Below are 21,882 nucleotides of genomic sequence, written 5' to 3' on the forward strand. Positions count from 1 at the left end.
CTCTCTGTCTCTCTCTCCCTCACACACACACACACACACACACAGTTTTGGAGGGGAGTTAGTCTTGTTCTTGTTTGGAGATACTTATTGACGTGTAGGAATATGTTGGGGCCAAATAATTATGTGATCCATTGTTCTTCTCTGTATGAATTTCATATGGCTCTGAGAACCTCATTTGTGTGAGTAGTGTCAAGGGAAGCCTGTGTTCAGTCTGAAGAAACATGGTACCCAGCCTGAAGTGGATTGTTGTATATATTTGAAGAAAGAAATGGAAATCATGCATTGTGGTATTATACTTCTGAGCTTATTCTCCGTAGCAACATTAACACATTGCATATTTCATTATAAGTATCTTCTGGTGAGTTTTTGGGTAAATCTGATAGATGACTACTGTCTGACATTGCTTTTTTGCTGAATTTGTTGAGAGCTATAAAATGGCATCCTCTCAAATGAAATCTGAATTCTGGTGACTTCAAAATCTTAAAGATGGCTGTAGTTTTGTTGAAGCTTATCATTTCACAGAGTAGATTTAAATACATAGGAACTTTGATTCATTTTAGAGAATAAGAAATCACCTTTTCTGTATTTCACCCATGAAACACTAGTTCTACATATTATTTCATTAAAAAAATGGTTTCATGGTTCCATAGTTTTAATGATTCCATTGTTTATGTAGAAAATTGTGTGTTCAGTACCCTCTTCTTCATATTATCAATATATGTTAAAATCTTTGAAAGGTTTTACAACAGAGAAAGTTGCTTTCTTTATTTCAGTGTTTCCCAAAATATTTAAGAACCGAGTATATTTTTCTTGTCATATACCATGAAACAGGCTTTCTTAGCACATTTTAGAGATGCTACACTCCTTGATGTTTACAAAAATAGGAAAACATATTAAGAAATCATCAATCCAAAAGTCAGTCCTAGAGAGAGGTTAAGGTACCAAAACAAGCAAAGAACCAGAGGCAGGGCACAACAGGAAGTGTTTGAAATAATAGACATTAGTTCAATGAAGGGTTTGACATCTTTGCTATGAAAAGAGAAGTGAGGCAATAAAGGTAAGCAAGGGTCAAGAAGGTCTTATATGTTAGGTTAAAGAGTTTGGATTTCATAATGAAGCATTAGTCGTTGAAGTTTTTGAAACACAAGGATGCTTCTGTATTTCAAGAGGCTAACTCTCATCAGTATGATGTCTGGACTGGTGGAATAAGACCCTTTAAGAACATAATAGCAGTAGACCAGGCAGGTGGGAAGAGGATGGAAGAACAGCAAATGGAATTCTTTTTTTAAAAAATATTTTATTTATTTATTCATGAGAGACACAGAGAGAGAGGCAGAGACACAGGCAGAGGGAGAAGCAGGCTTCTCACAGGGATCCCAATGTGGGACTTGATCCTGGAACCCCGAAATCACGCCATGAGCCGAAGGCAGATGCTCAACCACTCTTGAAGGGCCTTATAGGGATATGGATCTGCTGTGTCTTGGAATCCATCAAGAACCCTCCCTCCCACATTAAAAGCATAGAATGGTGGTTTCCAGGGACTGAAGGTGTAGGGGAAATGGGGAAAGGTTGGTCAAAGGGTACAAACTTCCATTTACAAGATGAATAAGTTCTGGAGATCTAATGTGCAACATGGTGATTATAGTTAACAATACTGTATTATATATTTGAAAGTTGCTAAGAGAATTTGTGTTTAATGGGTATGGAGACTCAGTTTTATAAAATGAAAAAAGTTTTAGAGATCTGTTGCACAACAATATGAATATACTTAACACCACTGAACTGTACACTTAAAATGTACACTTAATAATAAATACATTTAATATTGTTATATTTTTACCATAATAAACCTGAAAAATTTTCCTAGTGAATTAATTATATTAATAAATTTCAAATATTATATGATCCTTGTTTGCATTTCAGGGATTTAAAAAACATTTTTATTCAAATCAAAACCACAGCGATCAATCACCTCACACCTGTTAGTGTGGTTATTTCTTTTTAAGATTTTGTTTATTTATTTGACAGAGAGAGAGAGAGAAAGCGTGAAAGAGCCCAAGCAGGAGGAGCAGCAGGCAGAGGGAGAAGCAGGCTACCTGCTGAGTAAGGAGCCTGACATGGGGCTTGAAACGAGGAACCTGGGATCATGACCCAAGCCGAAGACGGACACTCAACTGACTGAGCCATTCAGGTGCCCCAGTGTGGTTATTATTTAAAAAAAAAAAGTGTTGGTGAGAAATTGGAACAATTTTATGTTACTAGTGGGAATGTAAAATGGTACAACCACTATGGATAAGAGTATAGACCAGTATAGAAAGTAAACCTATACCTACCATATCATCCAGTAATCTCACTTCTGGGTATGTATCCAAAATAATTGAAATCAGGATTTCAAAGAGCTATCTGTACTCCTATGTTCATTGCAGCATTATTCACAATACCTAAGATATGGAAGCAACTTAAATGTTCATTGATGAATGAATTTGCACACAATGGAATATTATTCAGCATTAAAAAAGGAAATCCTGCCATTTGCAATAATATGGATGAACCTGGAGAACATTTTGTTAAGTGAAATAAGCCAGATACTGAAGGACAAATACTACATGATTCTACTTACATGAGGTGTCTAAAGTTGTCACACTCTTAGAAACTAAAGAGAATGGTGGTTTCCAGGGGCTGGGACGAGGGGGAAATGAAGAGTTGCTGTTCAATAGGCATAAAGTTTCAGTTAGACAAAATGAATAAGTTCTAGAAATCTACTGTAGGACATTTTGCCTGTAGGTAACCATACTGTATTGTGCACTTAAAAATGGAAGAGGTTAGATCTCATATTAAGTGTTCTTACCACAATTAATAAAATTCATTATTGAATATATTATATATACTGCTAGATTTGTTTTGTCATTGTTTTACTTGGTATTTTTGTAGATGGTGCATATATCAGCCTATTGTGTATGATACACACACACATATATTATATATATATATGTATCAGTTTATATCTTTGGTATCATCTTTCTCATCTCTGGGTATCAGAGTAATGCTTGCATTAGAAGCTGCTTTGAGGAGCTTTCCTTCGTATGTGTTAGAATGTTTTATGTAGCATGGAATTACATTTTCTTTAAAAGTGGCTTCTCAACTCTGGCACAGTTGACATTTTGGATTGGATACCTCTTTGTTGTGGTGATCTGTCCTGTGTTCTGTAGTATGTTTAGCAGCATCCCTGGTCTCTACACATGAAATATCAGTAGGTCCCCTGCCCCTCAACTGTGACAAGCCACAATGTCTCCAGACCTTGCCAAATGTCCTGGGGGGTGGGTGGCAACTCCTCCACATACACACTCACCAGCTGAGAATCCTTGGTATAAAGGAACTCTACCACTGTTTGTGCCTGGAGCCTTTTTAAGGAGCTTTGAGAGTATTTCTTATCTTTTTCATGATTTTTAGTCTTCCAAAGTTTTTTACTTTTTGTGCCAATTCTGATATCTTTGATATTCTCACAAACCCATTTATTTAATGAATATAATCTTTCCTCTTCCCATTTTTTGTTTTTGAATATTTTTTGTTTTACCTTTGCCAGAGGTTTGTCTATATATCATTCTTTTTTTAATAATAAATTTATTTTTTATTGGTGTTCAATTTGCCAACATACAGAATAACACCCAGTGCTCATCCCGTCAAGTGCCCCCCTCAGTGCCCGTCACCCATTCACCCCCACCCCCCTGTCCTCCTCCCCTTCTACCATCCCTAGTTCGTTTCCCAGAGTTAGGAGTCTTTATGTTCTGTCTCCCTTTCTGATATTTCCTACCCATTTCTTCTCCCTTCCCTTCTATTCCCTTTCACTATTATTTATATTCCCCAAATGAATGAGAACATAGAATGTTTGTCCTTCTCCGATTGACTCATTTCACTCAGCATAATACCCTCCAGTTCCATCCACGTTGAAGCAAATGGTGGGTATTTGTCATTTCTAATGGATAAAGAAGATGTAGTTCATGTATACAATGGAATATTACTCATTCTTTTTTTTTAATTTCACAAAGTCACTTCCTGTTTCTTACCAAGTATTAATACTATGCCATGTGGATCAAACAAGTCCCTTACCAAAATGAATCTCTGAGCTAATTGCAGGACACAGATTTGCAAACCTCTAGTTATGGTATGAGAACAGCATAGGTTGGATCCTATGAAAAGACAAGAAGGATAACTAAATAATAACTCTAGGGTCAGGAAAGGCTTACCAGAAGCTGGAGCTGAGTCCTGAAAGATTTGAAGCAAAATCATCTTAGATACAACTATATGGAGCTGGTTAAAAATGTTCTAGAAATTCTATGAAAGGATAGCTCTGAGTATGGGAAGATGTTGAGGATAGGTTAGGTTTTGGACAGATGTGTGAGTGGTGGAGGTAATTTCAGGTGAGGAAAATTGCAGACATAAAGCTTTAAATGAAAACTTAAAAAAATTAAAGTGTCTTTTTATATTTGAAAGAAAAAAAAGAATGCTTTTGAAAATCTCTAGAATGAGTGACAGGAATATGTGTGTGCTGTATGAAAATCAGGACGCTGAAGTAGTTAGAGGGCAAAAACATCAAAGTCCACTTTCAATCATACTTATTCATTATATGTCTGCACATATCATACACTTCCCAACTCCCCTTGTCCCTTTATAACTTGTCCTTTTTTTGAAGTCCTACATCATTTACATAACTGGAGGGATTTTTCTGGTGCCTGAGGAAACTTGGTCTTAATATGAAAAAAAGTGTTCCACACCCCTTAGCATTAATGTTACGGTCATTGTACATGCGCTTCCCAAATGACTTTTATGAGAAATGGCAGTGTTCCCTTTGGACCCATCTGATTCCTAGCATGATTCATAGTCCTATCAGGCAGTGTGCACCAATGAGAGAGTGAGTCAAGGTCAGGGCCACTGACAAGAAAAAGATTGGAGTGATAATGTAGTAAAATGAACCTGAGCTGAGGGTTTGGCTTTTTACCTCTCTAGAAATTTGAATTACCTGGGTTGTGATCTGGAAACGTGTACATTGCTTTTCAAATCATCATTTGTACTGCTGTTTCCAAAATTGTATTGTGACTTGTTTAGTTCTTCCCTTGTGTTCATGTCACGAAAGAGAATAGCTGAATGGTATCATGCCTTACCAAGTGACAAGTGTACCAACCTTGGTAGGGAATCCCATGTGGCCTTAAAGAGGTAGGCCATCGACAGTGAATCTAATCAAACTTTTACCAGGGGAATCTCTGAGGAGGTTGTCAAAGACCTGTGCCAAGAGCTAAAAGTACTTGTTACACCATTTTGCTACTTATAGAGTGTGATCTACATGCAGTTAGTTAGTGTGGTGTGGAATGGTACTCTCACTGGCTAGCAGTTCTTTGTATTTATGTATGTATACTTACGTTTGCTTTTGAATATCCTTTTCCTCCTGTATGCCTTTTCTCCCACAGTCCTGGCAGTGGGCCCTTACTCATTCTTCAGGCTATCACCCCAGTCATTAATGCTGGGAGGCTGTGATTCTTTTCTCCTAGGTAGAGCTTGTCATCCCTTTTTTGTGGCCCAACTATAACATGTACATTCCTATGTCATTGAACTTAGCGTGCTTTCTTGTAACATGTTTCTTTACATCCTCATCTCTCCTTGTAACTAATATACTCTTTGAAGGAAGGAGCTTTGGTGGTAGTCTTTGAAGCTGAGTGCCTAGCATGGTTAGTATGAAATGTTTTGGGAAATGAATTGAGTGTTGCTCTCTCTGTCACATAACTGTGACATGTTCAGTCTTCAATGGTAATAGAAAAGTTTCCTTTGACTTGGGGTAAAGACCCCATCTGTGACCCCAAATACTTCCTAATAGAACCTAATGTATTTTATTATAATTTTCTTTTCTATCTCTGTTTCTTATGATCCTTTTGGTACAGGGATTGTGCCATATTCATCTCTGTACCCCCCAAAGCCTAGTGTCTACATGGTTTAGAGTATATACTCAATAAATGTTGGATGGATGGATAAATGGTTGGATAGGGTAGATGATTATTGGAAATAACGTGATGGAACAGTGACTTGGAATTACAATATCTGGATGTAATTCCCAGTTCTATCTATTATTAACTGCTTGATTTTGAGCAAGTCACTTCACTGTTTGAAGTCTTAGTTTCTCAATTATAAAGTAGAAACAATAATCCTTATTCTGCTTTCCTCAGTGGATTAGTGCAAAGAAAAAGATCAAAATAAAATAATAGCTGTGAGATTTAAAAAATACTTTTAATGGTCTTTGCAAAGTTATGGGTGATTAAAAAAGAAAAGCAAGTCAAAGAATGACCTAACTTTATCATTTCTATGTAAAGCTAGAATAGTCTTTTTTACAAGATTTAAAAATTCTTTTGATAGTGGGACACAACGCACTGATGCTGGGATAGATGAAAGGCAGACTTCTGTTATTATAGCTCTGAATGAGAAAAGGCTGCAAGGCAGGGCCACACAGCAGGTTGTATTTGGGGATAGGGTAACAGCAAGCTTGGAGCTATAGAGGGCAGCTTATGTATCACAAGTGGGATAGGGCTAGCTAGGTTTTGTGGGCTCCCTGTGGATTGGCTAATTTGAATAAATTCTTGTATTCCTGGGGGCTTTTCCTAGTTGTCTGGTACCTGGCCCTTGGGGCAGTTAGGGCAGATACAGAGTGTGTGAGCCTGAGAAGCAAAGTAGTTGGAATATGGACTTAATTAGCTGTTCAAGAAGATGAACTGGCATCTAGCCAGAGCCTCAAAACTGGGTTAAGACAGCCTTTAAAAAATATATTAAAATCTAAGGATCTCTAAAGCACATATTTTATTTATAACATCTACATGAGAAATGTTTTTCCTTTTTTTTTTGAGAAATGTTTTTTTTTTTTTTTCCCATAGAGACTCCTAGTTTCCATCTAAATCAGTGGATAATATAGATACTGAGGACAGTGGTGGGGGTGCTGTCATCTAAACATGTCTAAATCTCACCTCTGTTTCACTCAAGCTTCCTGATAAAACTGAAGCATTATAGACATACTTCAGACTTTGGATTTTAATCCTCTGCTTTCAAAATTTGTTTATTAGTTTTCTGATCATATAATACCAAAATACAATGTAGTTGCTAAGATTGAGGATTATATATAAGGTACTTATCACAGGGATTTTAACTGTTTGGTCATCTTTAATGAATAAATGGATCTAGGCAACATTTAACAGTAGGTGCTAAAAAATTACAAAAGAGAAACAACCTGAGAGAATATACCCTCACATAGCAGTACACAAAGCTCCTATAAAATCCTCTTGTGAAAGAAATACCAATGAACAGGAAATACAGAAGACAGAAGAACATATTAATGAAAATCAAATAGATGAAATCAGCAAAACCCAGACACTCGAAAGTTGTTCAGGGAAATTATGCTAGTTTCCTGTGGCTGCTGTAACAAAAGTCTGGATAATTGTAGTATTAAAAAAGCAGAAATTGGGCGTCTGGCTGGTTCAGTGGTTGAGCGTCTGCCTTCAGCTCAGGTCGTTAACCCCGGGGTCCTGGGATCGAGTCCCACATCGGGCTCCCTGCATGGAACCTGCTTCTCCCTCTGCCTGTCTCTGCCTCTCTGTGTGTGTGTGTCTCTCATGAATAAATAAAATCTTTTTTAAAAAGCAGAAATTTATTCTCTTGCAATTCTGAAGGCCAGAAGTTTGAAATAAGAATCACTAGGCTGAAATCAGAGTGTCAGCAGGGCCACCGTCTCCCCAAAGCTTCTAGAAAAGATTCTGTTCCTTGTCTCCTCCATCTTCTGGTGGCTGCCAGCATTCCTTGTTTTGTGGCCCACTTCAGGAGCACTACATCTCTGTGCCCCTGATCATATTGGATTCTTTTATGTATGAGAGGTGTAAACCTCTCTCTGCCTCTCACTTGTAAAGATCTTTGTGATTGCACATAGGGGTTGCCCAGATAATCGAGGATAATCTCCCTTTTGCAGAATCCTTAATTTAACAATATCTACACCCCCTCCTTTTGCCATATAAGCTTACATTCTAGGTTTCCACAGATTAGGATGTGCATATCTTTGAGAGGAGGTATTTTCCAGCCTACCACAGAAAACAATCCAGTTTTCTATTAAAAAAAGGGAAAGAGGGATGCCTAGATGGCTCAGCGTTGAGCATCTGCCTTCGGCCCAGGGCATGACCCCAGAGTCCCGGGATTGAGTCCCACATTGGGCTCCCTGCATGGAGCCTGCTTCTCCCTCTGCCTGTGTCTCTGCCTCTCTCTGTGTGTGTCTGTCATGAATAAATAAATAAGATCTTTTTTAAAAAAAAAAAAAAGAGGGAAAGGGGAAGCCTGGGTGGCTCAGCGGTTGAGCGCCTGCCTTTGGCCCAGGGCGTGATCCTGGAGACTGGGGATCAAGTCCCATGTTGCGCTCCCCGCAGGGAGCCTGCTTCTCCCTCTGCCTGTGTCTCTGCCTCTCTCTCTCTCTCTCATGAATAAATAAATAAAATCTTTTTAAAAAGAGGGAAAGGATAGAAAGGTGAACTATAGATTATAAAAGATTTCAGATATATACAAACCAATTTCAATATATGGAACTTGATCCTGATTCAAACAAATACATTAAAAAAATAGAAGATAACTAAGGAGTTTGAAGTGGTATTTCATGATGATAAAGAATTATTACTTTTTTTCTAGGATATAGTGGCACAATGGTAATTTTTAATGACAGAATCCTTATCTTCTGGAAATACAGAATGGAATAGTCAATTACGAATTGAACAATATATTTCCATAAGAGCAAGATTTAATAAAATGTATTATAAACGTTGAGAAGTTGTAACAGCTAAATAATAGCTGCTATTGCTTTTTAAATATTTTATTTATTTATTCATGAGAGACACAGAGGCAGAGACATAGACAGAGGGAGAAGCAGGCTGCTCACAGGGAGTCTGATGAGGGACTCAATCCCCAGACCCAGGATCAGGCCCTGGGCCGAAGGCAGATGTTCAACCGCTGAGCCACTCAGGTGTCCCAGTAGCTGCTATTATGAGAATTACAATCCATTTTTGAAATTAATGAGACCAATATTTCAGTGGAAAGAGAATTATGTTTTAATAACTCATTGGGCTTTTATATATATTTGATATTTTATTTATATTATATTTTCTCTGATTTACATATTTATTCATCATAAGTAGTCAAATAGCAATTGATCATATACCCACTTGCATATATGTGTTAAAATATATGTACATATTAGTTATGATTCTCCACAGAAACAGAACCAATAGGATATGTGTATATGTATGTTTGTACTTGTGTGTTTTGCGTGTGTATAATATTTTATTATAAGGTATTGGATCACATGATTATGGTGGTTGAAAAGCCTCAGGATATGCAGTTGGCAGGCTGGAGACCTAGGAGAACTGGTGTTATAGTTAGAGTCTATACCAAAGGAATGAGAATCAGGAGAACCAATGGCATAGTTCTTGTCCAAAGCTCAGCAGGCCTGAGACTCAGGAAGAATCAATTTTTCAGTTCACTTTCAAAGGCAGGAAAAAAAGCCAATGTCCCAGCTCAAACCACTCAGGCAGCAAAATTCCTTCTTACTTAGCCTTTTTGTTCTATTTAGGTCTTCAATTGACTGGATGAGGGCCAATCACATTAGGGAGGACAACATGCTTTACTCAGTCTCCCAATTCAAATGTTAACTTCATCTAAAAAGATCCTCACAGAAATACTCAGAAAGTTTGACCAAATATCTTGGTACCATGTGGTCCACAAATTGACACATAAAATTAACCATCACACATGTATATGTTATAGACTTCGTATATGTGTGTATATATGCATATATTATACACACACATAATTTTTCTTACTTGATGTCTATTTTAGGTCAGATTCTCCTGAAAACCGGACTCAGAAGTAAATATTTTATGTTGGATGTTTATTGAATGCTCCCAGGTTCAACATACATGGAAGACTGAATAAAGCAGAATTGGGCACAGCAAGAAGGTGAAGCACAGTGCAGTCGCAACAGAGCCAACCCCATAGGGAACTATAGAACTTGGATGACTCTTCAGAACAGTCTTTAATTGAGACAAAGGAATTGGACCTTTTTATTCCCACACTGACTACTCATTGTGTATACTTTGCCCTTAAGAAGGGGCCATAACTGTGAACAAAGTGGTTCTCTTTTGCCAAGGGCTAGTCCCAGATAGGGTCTCACATTGAGCCTGCAGCAGCTAGCCATCTTGGAACCTATGAAAATGAGTGCATTGAAGGGGGGCTATAAGCAGCACATCACTCCATCCACTACAATCCACCCCTTTTCCCATCCAGATCCACTTACTGCATGTTCACATGATATTAGAATAGCCTCTCCTAGATTCTGATTGGTCTATTTTCCTGGGAAAACTTACAAAAGGAAGGTTAGTGGTCTAATAAATAGCCCCTGCTGCTGTAATTTATCTCAGAAATACAACTGATATTCATTTTTTCCATCTTCCACTACCCATTCTAGATTTTCTTAGACTAAGCATGTATTCTGGACTAGATGTCTTTCTTGGAGGTGTGATGCAGACACTTATCTTTAAGCCTCTTGGCTGTTCTGCTTGTCTATTTATCATAATTGGGTAAAGTAGCAGCAAAAGACACATCATTGGATTACTGGGTGCTGAGCATATTCTTCTCTGCCCCCATTATTTAACAGCAGCCCAATCTCATACTGATTATCAGGTTCAATTACCCCTATTGTGATGCTGAGTTCTTTTTGTACCTGTTGCTCTCTTAGTATGAAAGACTCAAAGAAACTGCAGCATCATAAATTTTAAGTTTAGTAGTAGTGTTACTATTACCTTGGTGAAAGCATTCCTTATATAGAAGCCAAGACCCCCTAGAACTAGAATAAAGAAATTTCAGGGATGGGAAGCACAAATTTCTTAGTGGGTCACAGGAAGTAATTATTAGCAGAGCCATTCCTAATATCACCCATTGGTTCCTAGACTCATCAATTCTACCTTTTGGTAATACAGCACCATTTAATGGTCAGCGATTTAGAGTGTCAACTCCAAGCTCTAGTTTCAGCTTTACCCTTGGAAAGTCATTCCAGGGCCATAACATACATCCTAACAAATTTAAAAGAGTAGAAATTTTACAATGTCTGCTCTCTGAGCACAATGGAATTAAACTGGCACAATGGAACTGATAGCAAGAGGACAACTGAAAAATCCCCAAATATGTGGAGATAAATCAAACACATCTAAAAACATCTAGGTCAAAGAAATCTAAAGAAAAAATAAAAAATATCTTGAATTAAATTAAAATGAAGATGCATTTTTGAAAGATTTATCCACTTATGTGAGAGAGTGGGGGGAGGGGCAGATGGAGAGGGAGAGAGAGAATCTCAAGCAGACTCCCCACTCACTGCAGTGCCCAATGTGGGGCTCAGTCCCACATCCCTGGGATCATGACCTGAGGCAAAACCAAGAGTTGGACGCTCAACCAACTGTGCCACCCAGGTGCCCCTAAAATGAAAACACAATTTATCAAAATTTGTGGGATGCAGTGAGAGCAGTTCCTAGAGGGAGATTTCTAGCATTGAATTCATATTTTAAAAAGAAGAAAGGTCTAAAATCAATAATCTAAATTTTCACCTTAGGAAACTAGAAAAAGAGCAAATTAAATCCAAAGTAAGCAGAAGAAAAGAAAAGTTCTGCAGATCCAAGAGTAAATGACAATTATATAAAGTACACATAAAACTAGATGTTTTATTTTATTTTATTTTATTTTATTTTATTTTATTTTATTTTATTTTATTTTATTTTATTTTATTTATTTCTTTATTCATAGAGACACAGAATGAGAGAGAGAGGCAGAGATACAGGCAGAAGGAGAAGCAGGCACCGTGCAGAGAGCCTGACGTGGGACTCGATCCAGGGTCTCCAGGATCACACCCTGGACTGCAGGCAGCACTAAACCGCTGCACCACCAAGGCTGCCCAAAACTAGATGTTTTATAATTAAAGTCTCATGTTCTTTTTTTAAAAGATTTTATTTATTCATGAGACACACACACACACACACACACACACACAGAGGCAGAGACACAGGCAGAGGAAGAAGCAGGCTCCATGCAGGAAGCCCGATGTGGGACTTGATCCCGGCTCCCCAGGATCAGGCCCTGGGCTGAAGGCAGTGCTAAACCACTGAGCCACCCGGGCTGCCCAAGTCTCATGTTCTTATTAGACATTTCTTGAAACTATCGTAAGTGCAATACAAGATTAAGTATAGATAGACAAGGTAGTGAAAATATTACTATAAAGAAAAATTTAAAACCCCTTTATTATTCTAAAAAGCACAAGAAGATTGAAGAACAGAAAAGTTTTGTTTATGTAACTGATTTCTTGTCTCCAGACTCAATAGGAGCCTGGTCTGAAGCATTCCTCTACCAAAATGTCAAGTTGAAGTTAATGACGACTATTTACTGAGTTCCTATATATATCTGGCACTATGTCTTGTGCTTTATATGTATTCTGTGTTAAACAACAACTTTATTGAGTTGCTATGGCTATTTTCCTCATTGTACGATTATAGGATCTAGAAACTTTTATCTCAGCAGGCCATAGAAACAAGAATATTTCAGCAAAACATCTGCTAGGCTTATGAAAAAGGCACTGCAGATTTTACTGTTGTGTTTAATCATTTGTGAATCTCAGTTTTACTTCTGTCTCTTTCTGGAGAATGAGAGACTGTGGAGTGCTCAGTTTAAAAAATTATAGCAATGACCAATAACATTTGAAACAGACAATTAATAGAGAAAAATCAATGAAACCAAATGCTGGATCTTCGTAAAGATCAATAAAGTCAATAAGCCAATAGCCAGTCCACTTATAAAAAAAAGAAAGATTACAGATTACTAATATCAGAAATGAAAGAGAAGAAAGACATCATTATAGAAACCATGGAAATTAAAAGGATAATAATGAATACTGTGAACAACTCAGTGCTCACAAATTTGTCAACCAGGTGAAATGGACCAATTCCTTGAATGACGGAATCTTCAGACTCTCACAGTGGAAGAAATAGGCAATCTGAATAGGCCTATGTATGTTAAAGAAATTGAATCAATAATTAATATCCTTCCAAAAGTAAAATCACTGCACCCAGATAATCTTACTGGTGAGTCTTACCAGATAGTTAAGGAAGAAATTATACCACTTATCTATAGTCTCTTTCAGAGGATGGAAGCAGAGGGGATACTTCTTAACTAATTCTATGAGGGCAGTGTTACTCTTACACCAAAGCCAGACAAAGACATTACCAGAAAAGAAAACTAGGGGCTAATACCTCCCATGAGCATAGATGCAAAAGTCCTCAACAAAACATTAGCAAATCAAAATTTTTAAATTACATAAAAAGAATTATACATGACAAAATGAGGTTTATCCCAGGTATGCAAGGCTGGTTCAGTATTTAAAAATTAATTAATGTAATCTATCACATCAACAGGCTAAGAAAGAAAAATCACATGGTTTTTATTAATTAGATGCAGAGAAAGCATTTGACAAAATCCAACACTCATTCATGATAAAAACTCTCAGAAAATTAGAAATAGAGGGGAACTTTCTAAACTTGATAAAGAATATCTACAAAAACCCTACAGCTAACATCATAATTAATAGTGGGAAACTGGAAGTTTTCCCACTAAGATAGGTACAAAGCAAGGGTGTACCCACTTACCACTCCTTTTCAACATCATACTGAAGTCCTTGCTAATTCAATAAGGCAAGAAAAGGAAATATGTGTGTGTGTATATGTAAAACTCTTTGTTTTCAGATGATATAACTATGTAGAAAATCTGAAAGAATTGACAAAAAGCTTATGAAATTATTAAGCAATTACAGCAAGGCTGCAGGATACAAGGTTAATATACTTTCCTCTTTGCCAACAATGTACAAGTGGAGCTTCAAATTAAAACAATGCTAGCACCGAAAACATTAGCATCCAAATGAATGAAATACTTAAATGTAAATCTAACCAAATATGTACAAGATTTAAAGGAGGAAAACTGCAAAACTGCAAAACTCTGATGAATTAAATAGATATACCATATTCATGGGTAGGAATACAGAATATTATCAAGATGTCATTTCTTCCCAATTTGATCTGTAGATTTAATGCAATCCCACTCAAAATCCCAGCAAGTTATTTTATGGATACCAACAAACTGATTATAAACTTTATATGGAGAGACAGCCTCTATCACCTCAGGATGGTCTCTAGTTGATAGTAAGAAGATCTTGCTTTTACAAGAGATGAATTCTTCCAACAACCATGCAAGCTTGGAATAAAATCCTCCAAAGAAATACGCAAGCTTGGAGAAAATCTTGAGCCCCAGGAAGGAATGCTGCCTGGTTGGCACCTTGATTGTACCCTGTGAGAGGTCCTGAAGCAGAGGACCCATTTGAACCATGTCTTGATTCCTAACCCATGGAAACTGTGGTTGAATAAATGTGTATTGTTTTGAGCACTAAGCTTATGGCTATTTGTTACAGAGAATTATGAAATGAATATAGTCACCCTGTAGGTTTCTCAAAACTGCTAGTTCCATTGCTGCAGATTGTTTTGGTAGATAGATTATCCTTTGGACCTTTCTGCAAAATATAATGAGTTACTGAGTTTTCTGGCCTTATATAGTAAATCTACTCTAGCATGCCTGCTTCTCGAGCTTTTTGATTCCTTCCCCTACCATCTACCATGGCAATCCTGGCATGTATTTTTCAGTTAGAGTGGTCACTTTTTCCATGTTTCCAGAAGCCATCCTAGTAGCATGTCATCACTTTCCCCTGCTTTTGCTAGATTATTAAACCCTTCATAATGGGGAATTTCTCCCATATTGATAAACTCACCACTTCCAACTATATTCTGTTCTCCTTGATTCAGTGTCTTCAGGGTCTAGCCCCATATATACCCCCTGCTAGATCCTCTAGTTCATTCAGTGTATAGTTACTTTTCCTTCTTTTGGCCAGATCAATACTTTCCCCAGCCAGGTTATGTTGTGACTTTACCTTAGTTAAAGACACATGTTGGCCAGAAAGGGAGGTGGGAATTGAGAGAGGATCCTGAATTGCCTTGCAAGGCAGAGGCCTGTGCATTGTCTTTAAGCAAAGGGTGAATACTATTTTATTTTTATTGGATTATAATTGACATACAATATTATATTAGTTTTAGATATGCAAGGTAGTGATTCAATATTTTTGTATATTATGAAATTATAACCATGATAGGTATAGTTATCATCTGTCACCGTGCAAAGTTATAATAGTATTATTGACTATATTCCCTATGCTGTACTTCATTTAAATCATTATGACTTATTTTATAACTAGAAGTTTGTATCTCTTAACACCCTTCATGTATTTCACCTGTTCCTGAACCCCTCCCCCACCCCCGCTCTGGCAACTACCGGTTTGTTCTCTGTATCTGTGAATCTGTTTCTGTTTGTTTGTTCATTTTGTTTTTTAGATTGCACATGTAAGTGAAATCACATGGTGTTTGTCTTTCTCTGTATGACTTATTTCACTTTACATAATACCCTCTAGCTCCATCCATGTTGCAAATGGCAAGATTTCGTTCTTTATGGCTGAATAAGGGTGAATGCTACTTTAACAGAGAGCAGTGGACCCCTGGTGGGTTCAAGGGAATCTGAGGATTGAAGAATTTCAAGTATATTGATGCAGATGTCCTTATCTCCAGAATCAGAGTCCCTTTTCTTCCTTGTGATTGCCCTTTGATATAGTATCAAGAATTCCAGCTTCTCTAGCTCCTCCCCTTTTATAATTAAGTCTGCCCTCTAGCTGCAGTTTTTTTTATATGCTGCCTTGGAAGTCCTCTGGCTGCTGACTGCCGCCAGGGAGGGGCCATAATTTTGGGCAAGGTGGCTTTTTTAGGTCAAGGTCAAGTCCCAGAGAGGGATGTGGCTGTGAGCCATTAGAAGACCCCACTCCTGCAAATGAGGGAGAGTGGCTTGATCCTGATGGGGATATCTGGCTAGAGACTGCACCATGTACTACGATTTCTAAAGCCTGTGATTATGGATTGTATTGCAGTTAAGAAGGTTTTCTTTTCAAGCTTAAATAGTTTTTCAATAGAACACTTAAAACAGAATGAACCGTTTAACTATATTTTTTCAGACAATAAATATTTATGGAATGTTTACTACTCCAGGCACTATGATGGGCACCATGGATACAACCATAAACACTACACAATTGAAAGTATAAAACCATCCCCTTCAGTCCTGCCAGATGGAGACTGTGAATTAGAAACATCCTTGACTTAGAATTTAGTCATTATAAACATTATTTTTAAGGCTTCAGTTGTATCTTTCTGTAGTTGAGGGAAAGGCCAGAAAGAAGTGTATGGCTCAGCAATCACGTTATTTTCCACTCAAAATCAGCTAAAAAAATCTGAAAGGGAAGAAGGTATTAAGGAGATAAAGAGAAGGAACTAACACTTCTCTGCATAGTATAATAAACTAACAGTGTGGCAGGGGCTATCCTGCAGTTGATAGGTTGGACTGTGCTGTCCTTGAGAATTACTGGTTTTTTTTTTTTCATTTTTTAGTTGGTTTTACTAAGGTATAGCTTACATACAATAAGTTTCACCAAATTTAAGTGTACAATTTGATGAGCTTCAATAAATGAATATAATTATGTGACTCGTACCAAAATCAAGATACAGGACATTTTCATAACCTCCCAAGTTTTCTTGTGCTCTTTTCAATTTATCTCTTCCCTATGGATCAGATTTTTGTCACTGTGATTTTGCCTCTTCCGTAATATCATATAAATAAAATTTTACAGTATCTGAGGTTTTTTTCCACTTAGCATAACCCTTTCAAGATTGATCAACAAAGACTTGTATGTAATTATTTATGTCAGCATTATTCAAAATAGCCCCAAACTGGAAACAATCCAAATGCCCATCAATTAGTTAAAAGATAAAAGAACTGTTACACTCATACAGTGGAATACATCTCAGCAATGAAATACACAAACAACTGATAAACACAATAAGGGTCTGCTATTTTATATATATACTAAATTATTGGGGTTTTTTACTGATAAATTTAACTTAACAAAGATAGGGGAAGAAAATTATTCATTGTCTTGGTACAGCTAAGTGTTCAAATGGGCTTGGATGCTGAGCAGCCAAAAAGTGACAAATAACTACTACTCTTGTTTCCCAAGAGTGATGCCTTTAGCTAATCTGTCTGTATCCTCAAGATTTTTCTTTGTTATGACCAACATTTACTCTTTTGTGAGTTGACTTGCCAGGATTAGGGAAGAGCCAGACTGATAAATGTAAAATCTACTGTGAGACTCTAAGATGTCACACTGGTCACTGGTGTGAGCAAACACTTTAGGAAATTGATTCATTTGTAACAAGCATCTTAAATATAACCATACATATTGACTGGGTTTACTTATGGAACTCTATCTTATGAAAATAGAAATGCAAAAAAAAAAAAAAAAGAAATGCAATCAGGGCTATTACAGTGATGTTCAATGTACTTTTATTTTATATTAAGATTCACACTTGGTATTCTGCAGGTCTGTGGGTTTTGACAAACTCATAATGTCATGTAGCCGCCATTGTAGTATCATGCAAAATAGTTTCACTGTTGTAAAAATCCCTGTGCTCCACCTATTTATCCCTTTGCTTCTCACCCCTCAATCCCTGGTGATCACTGATCTTTTTACTGTCTATATAGTTTTGCCATTACAGAATGCCATATAGTGGGAATAATATAGTACCTTTTAAAGATTTGCTTTTTTTCACTTAGCAATATGAATTTAATGTTCCTCCATTTCTTTTTGTGGCTTAATAGCTCATTTCACTCTATTGCTGAATAATATTCTATTATATAGATGTACCTCAGTTTGTTTAGCCGTTCAGCTATTGAAGAACAACTTGGTTCCTGGAAATTTGGGAGCATTTGTTGATAAGGCTGCTATAAATACTTGTGTACAGTTTTTGTCTGCATTTAAGATTTCAAATCAATTGGGTACAAATGATTGTACCCTTTTGGGTACAAAAAGAGTACAAATGTTATATGGTAAGAATATGCTTAGTTTTGTAAGAAACTGCCAAGCTGTCTTCCATTTGCATTCCCACCAGCAGTGAAAGAGAGTTCCTACTGTTCTATATCCTTGTCAGCATTTGTGTTGTCAGTGTTTTGGATTTTAGCCATTATAATAGGTGTGTAATAGTATCTCATTGTTTTAACTTACAAATCCCTAACATATGGTGTTGAGCATCTTTACACAGCTTATTTGCCATATGTGTATCTCTTTGTTGAGGTGTCTGTTTAGATATTTCACCCACATCTTAATTGGGTTGTTTGTTTCCATACTGGTGAGTTTTAAGAGTTCTTCAAATATTTTGGATACATGTCTTTTATCAGTTATGTGTTTTGAAAATATTGTATCCCAATTTGTGGATTTTTTTTTCCATTCTGCTAACATTGTCTTTCCCAGAGCAGGAGGTTTTAGTTCTAATGAAGTCCAACTTATTGATTTTTTTTCTTTTATGGATTCTGCTTTTAGAATTACATCTAGGGACGCCTGCATGGCTGAGTGGTTTAGCGTCTGCCTTTGGCTCAGGGCGAGATCCCGGGGTCCTGGAATCAAGTCCCACATCAGGCTCCCTGTAGGAAGCCTGCTTCTCCCTCTGCCTATGTCTCTGCTTCTCTCTTTCTCTCTCTGTGCCTCTCATGAATAAATAAATACAATATTTTTAAAAAAGGAGTTACATCTAAAAATTTATTGCCAAACTCAAGTTCACCTGGATTTTCTCCAATATTGTCTTCTAGAATTTTATAGTTTTGTGTTTTATATTTAGGCCTATGATCCATTTTGTGTTAATTCTTGTGAAAAGTGTAAGAGGTATAAGGTCTGTGTCTAGAATCATTATTTTTTACATGTGGATATCTAATTTTTCTGGCACCATGTGTTGAAAAGACTTTATTTTTCCTCCATTGTGTTGCCTTTTCTTCTTTGTCAAAGATCAATTGACTATATTTGTTTGGATGTATTTCTGGACTCTTTAGTATATTCCACTGATCTATGTCTCTATTATTTCACCAATATCACACTGTCTTGATTATTGTAGTTTTAAAATAAGTCCTGACCTGAGTAGACATTTTTCCAAAGAAGACATACAGATGGCCAACAGACACATGAAAAGATACTCAACATCACTGAACACCAGGGAAATGCAAATCAAAACAGCAATGAGATATCACTTTACAACAATCAGAATGGTGAAAATTGAAAACACAAGAAATAACAAGTGTTGCCAAGGATGCAGAGAAATAGGAACCCTTGAGCCCTATTGGTAGGAATGCAATTTGGTGTAGCCACTGTGGAAAACAGTATGGAGGTTCTCAAAAAATTAAAAATGGAATTACCATATGATCCAGTAGTTCCACTACTGGGTATTTACCCAGATAAAACAAAAACACTGATTAAAAAACATATATGCACCCCTTTGCTTATTGCAGCATTATTTATAATATCTAAGATATGGAAACAACCCAAAAGAATGAAATCTTTCCATTTGTAATGACATGGATGGAACTAGGTGGTATTATGCTATGTGAAATAAGTCAGTCATAGAAAGATAAATACCATATGATTTGACTCATATGTGGAATTAAAGAAACAAAACTTCTCTTTCTGCCAACCTGTGGGAGCCTGCTGGGAATAGGCTCCTGAAACAACATGTCTCAAAGGCCATTTTTGCTGGCTCTAAGCGAGGTCTCCAGAACCAGAGGGAGCACACAGCTCTTCTTAAAATTGTAGATGTTTATGCTCGAGATAAAATTGAATTCTATCTAGGCAAGAGATGTGCTTATGCATACAAAGTAAAGAACAACACAGTGACTCCTGGTGGCAAACCAAATAAAACCAGAGTGATCTGGGGAAAAGAAACTCCTGCTCCTGGAAACAGTGACATGGTTCATGCCAAATTCTGAAGGAGCCTTCCTGTTACAGCCATTGGCCACAGAATCTGTGTGATGCTGTATCCGTCAAGGATTTAAACTTAATATAAAAAATAGTGAAAGGGAATAAAGGGGAAAGGAGAAAAAAATGAGTGGGAAATATCAGAAAGGGAGACAGAACATGACAGTCTCCTAACTCTGGGAAACGAACTATGGGTGGTGGAAGGGGAGGTGGGTGGGGGGTGGGGGTGACTGGGTGACGGGCACTGAGGGGGCACTTGATGGGATGAGCACTGGGTGTTATTCTATATGTTGGCAAATTGAACACCAATAAAAATTAAATTTATAAAAAAATTACTAACTTATGAAAAATTTTTAAAAAAGGTAAATAAATACAGGTGTAGATTTGTTCTCTTGTTAAAGAAAAGAAACTAACCAACAAAACAAAACAACAACAACAAAAAAAAACCCCAGGCATTTAAGTAGAGAACAAACTGGTGGCTGCCAGAGGAGAGGTCGGCAGAGGGATGGTGAAATATATAAAGTACACACATCAAGATGAGCACCAAGAAATGTATAGAATTGTTGAATCATTATATTGTACACCTGAAACTAATATAACACAGTGTGTTAATTATACTTCAATAAAAGAAATAAACCAAATGAGCCTCGAAGTTGGATTGTTAGTTCTCCAACTTTGATCTTCTTCAATATTATATGGGCTATTCTGGTCCTTTGCTTTTCTATAGAAACTTTAGAATCAGTAAGTATCCACAAGTAGATTGGTGAGATTATTACTGGCATTGCATTAAATCTGTAGATCATTTAGGAAGAACCAACATGTTAATAATATTGAATATTCCTATCTGTGAACATGGAATATCTTCCCATTTATATAAATCTCTAATTTCTTTCATCAGAGTTTTGTACTTTTGCTCATATAGATCTTGTACATATATTGTTAGATTTATACCTAAGTATTTCCTTTTTTCATACTAATGTAAATGGTGTTATGTTTTAAATTCCAAATTACAATTGTTCGCTGCTGGTATGTAGGAAAGCAGTTGATTTATATATATTAACCTGTATCCTGCAACCTTGTTTTAATTGCTTTTGAGTCCCCATTTTTTGTTATTGCTAATTTTTTGAGATTTTTTATGAAGACAATAATGAAGTCTGAACAGTTTATTTCTTCCTTCTCAATTTACATATATTTTATTTCCATTCTTTATCTTATTGCATTAGTTAAGATTTCCAGTACAATTTTGAATAGGAACAGAGAGAAAATGCTTACATTGTTCCTAAAATTAGAGGGAAAGCATCTAGTTTTTATAATTAGGTATAATGTTACCTGTAGGTTTTTTGTATGTGCTTTTTATGAGATTGAGGAATTTCTCCTTTAAGTTGGCTGAGAATTTTTATCACAAATGGGTGTTGGATTTTGTAAATGTTTTTATGCATGTATGGATATATGACTTTATTTAGCCAGTTGATATGAAAAATTGCATTAATTGATTTTGGAGTATTGAACCAGCCTTACATACCTGGGATAAATCCCACTTGGTCATAGCGTATACCTCTTTTTATACATTGTTGGATTCTATTTACTAATATTCTGTTGAGGATTTTTGCATTTATGTTTATGAGAGACATTGGCCTATTGTTTTTCTTTTTTGTAATGTCTTTGTCTTTTTTGGTATTAAGGTAATGCTGGCTTTACAGGATAAGTTGGGAAGTGTGCCCTCTGCTTCTGTATTTTTCAGAACATATTGGAGAGAATTGATCGCTACTTTCTCAAATATTTGTTAGAATATACTAGTGAAACTGTCTAAGCCTGCTACTTTCTTTGTAGGATGGCTATTAATTATT

General features: G+C 36.6%; 1 pseudogene; it reads left to right on the forward strand.

Moving 5' to 3' along the window:
• Window positions 1–5,119: 5,119 nt before the first annotated feature.
• Window positions 5,120–20,112, forward strand: LOC144308217 (large ribosomal subunit protein eL33 pseudogene; annotated as a pseudogene).
• The last annotated feature ends 1,770 nt before the right edge of the window (window positions 20,113–21,882 follow it).

The sequence above is a fragment of the Canis aureus genome, chromosome X (assembly GCF_053574225.1).
Source record: "Canis aureus isolate CA01 chromosome X, VMU_Caureus_v.1.0, whole genome shotgun sequence".
Classification (NCBI taxonomy): Eukaryota; Metazoa; Chordata; class Mammalia; order Carnivora; family Canidae; genus Canis; species Canis aureus.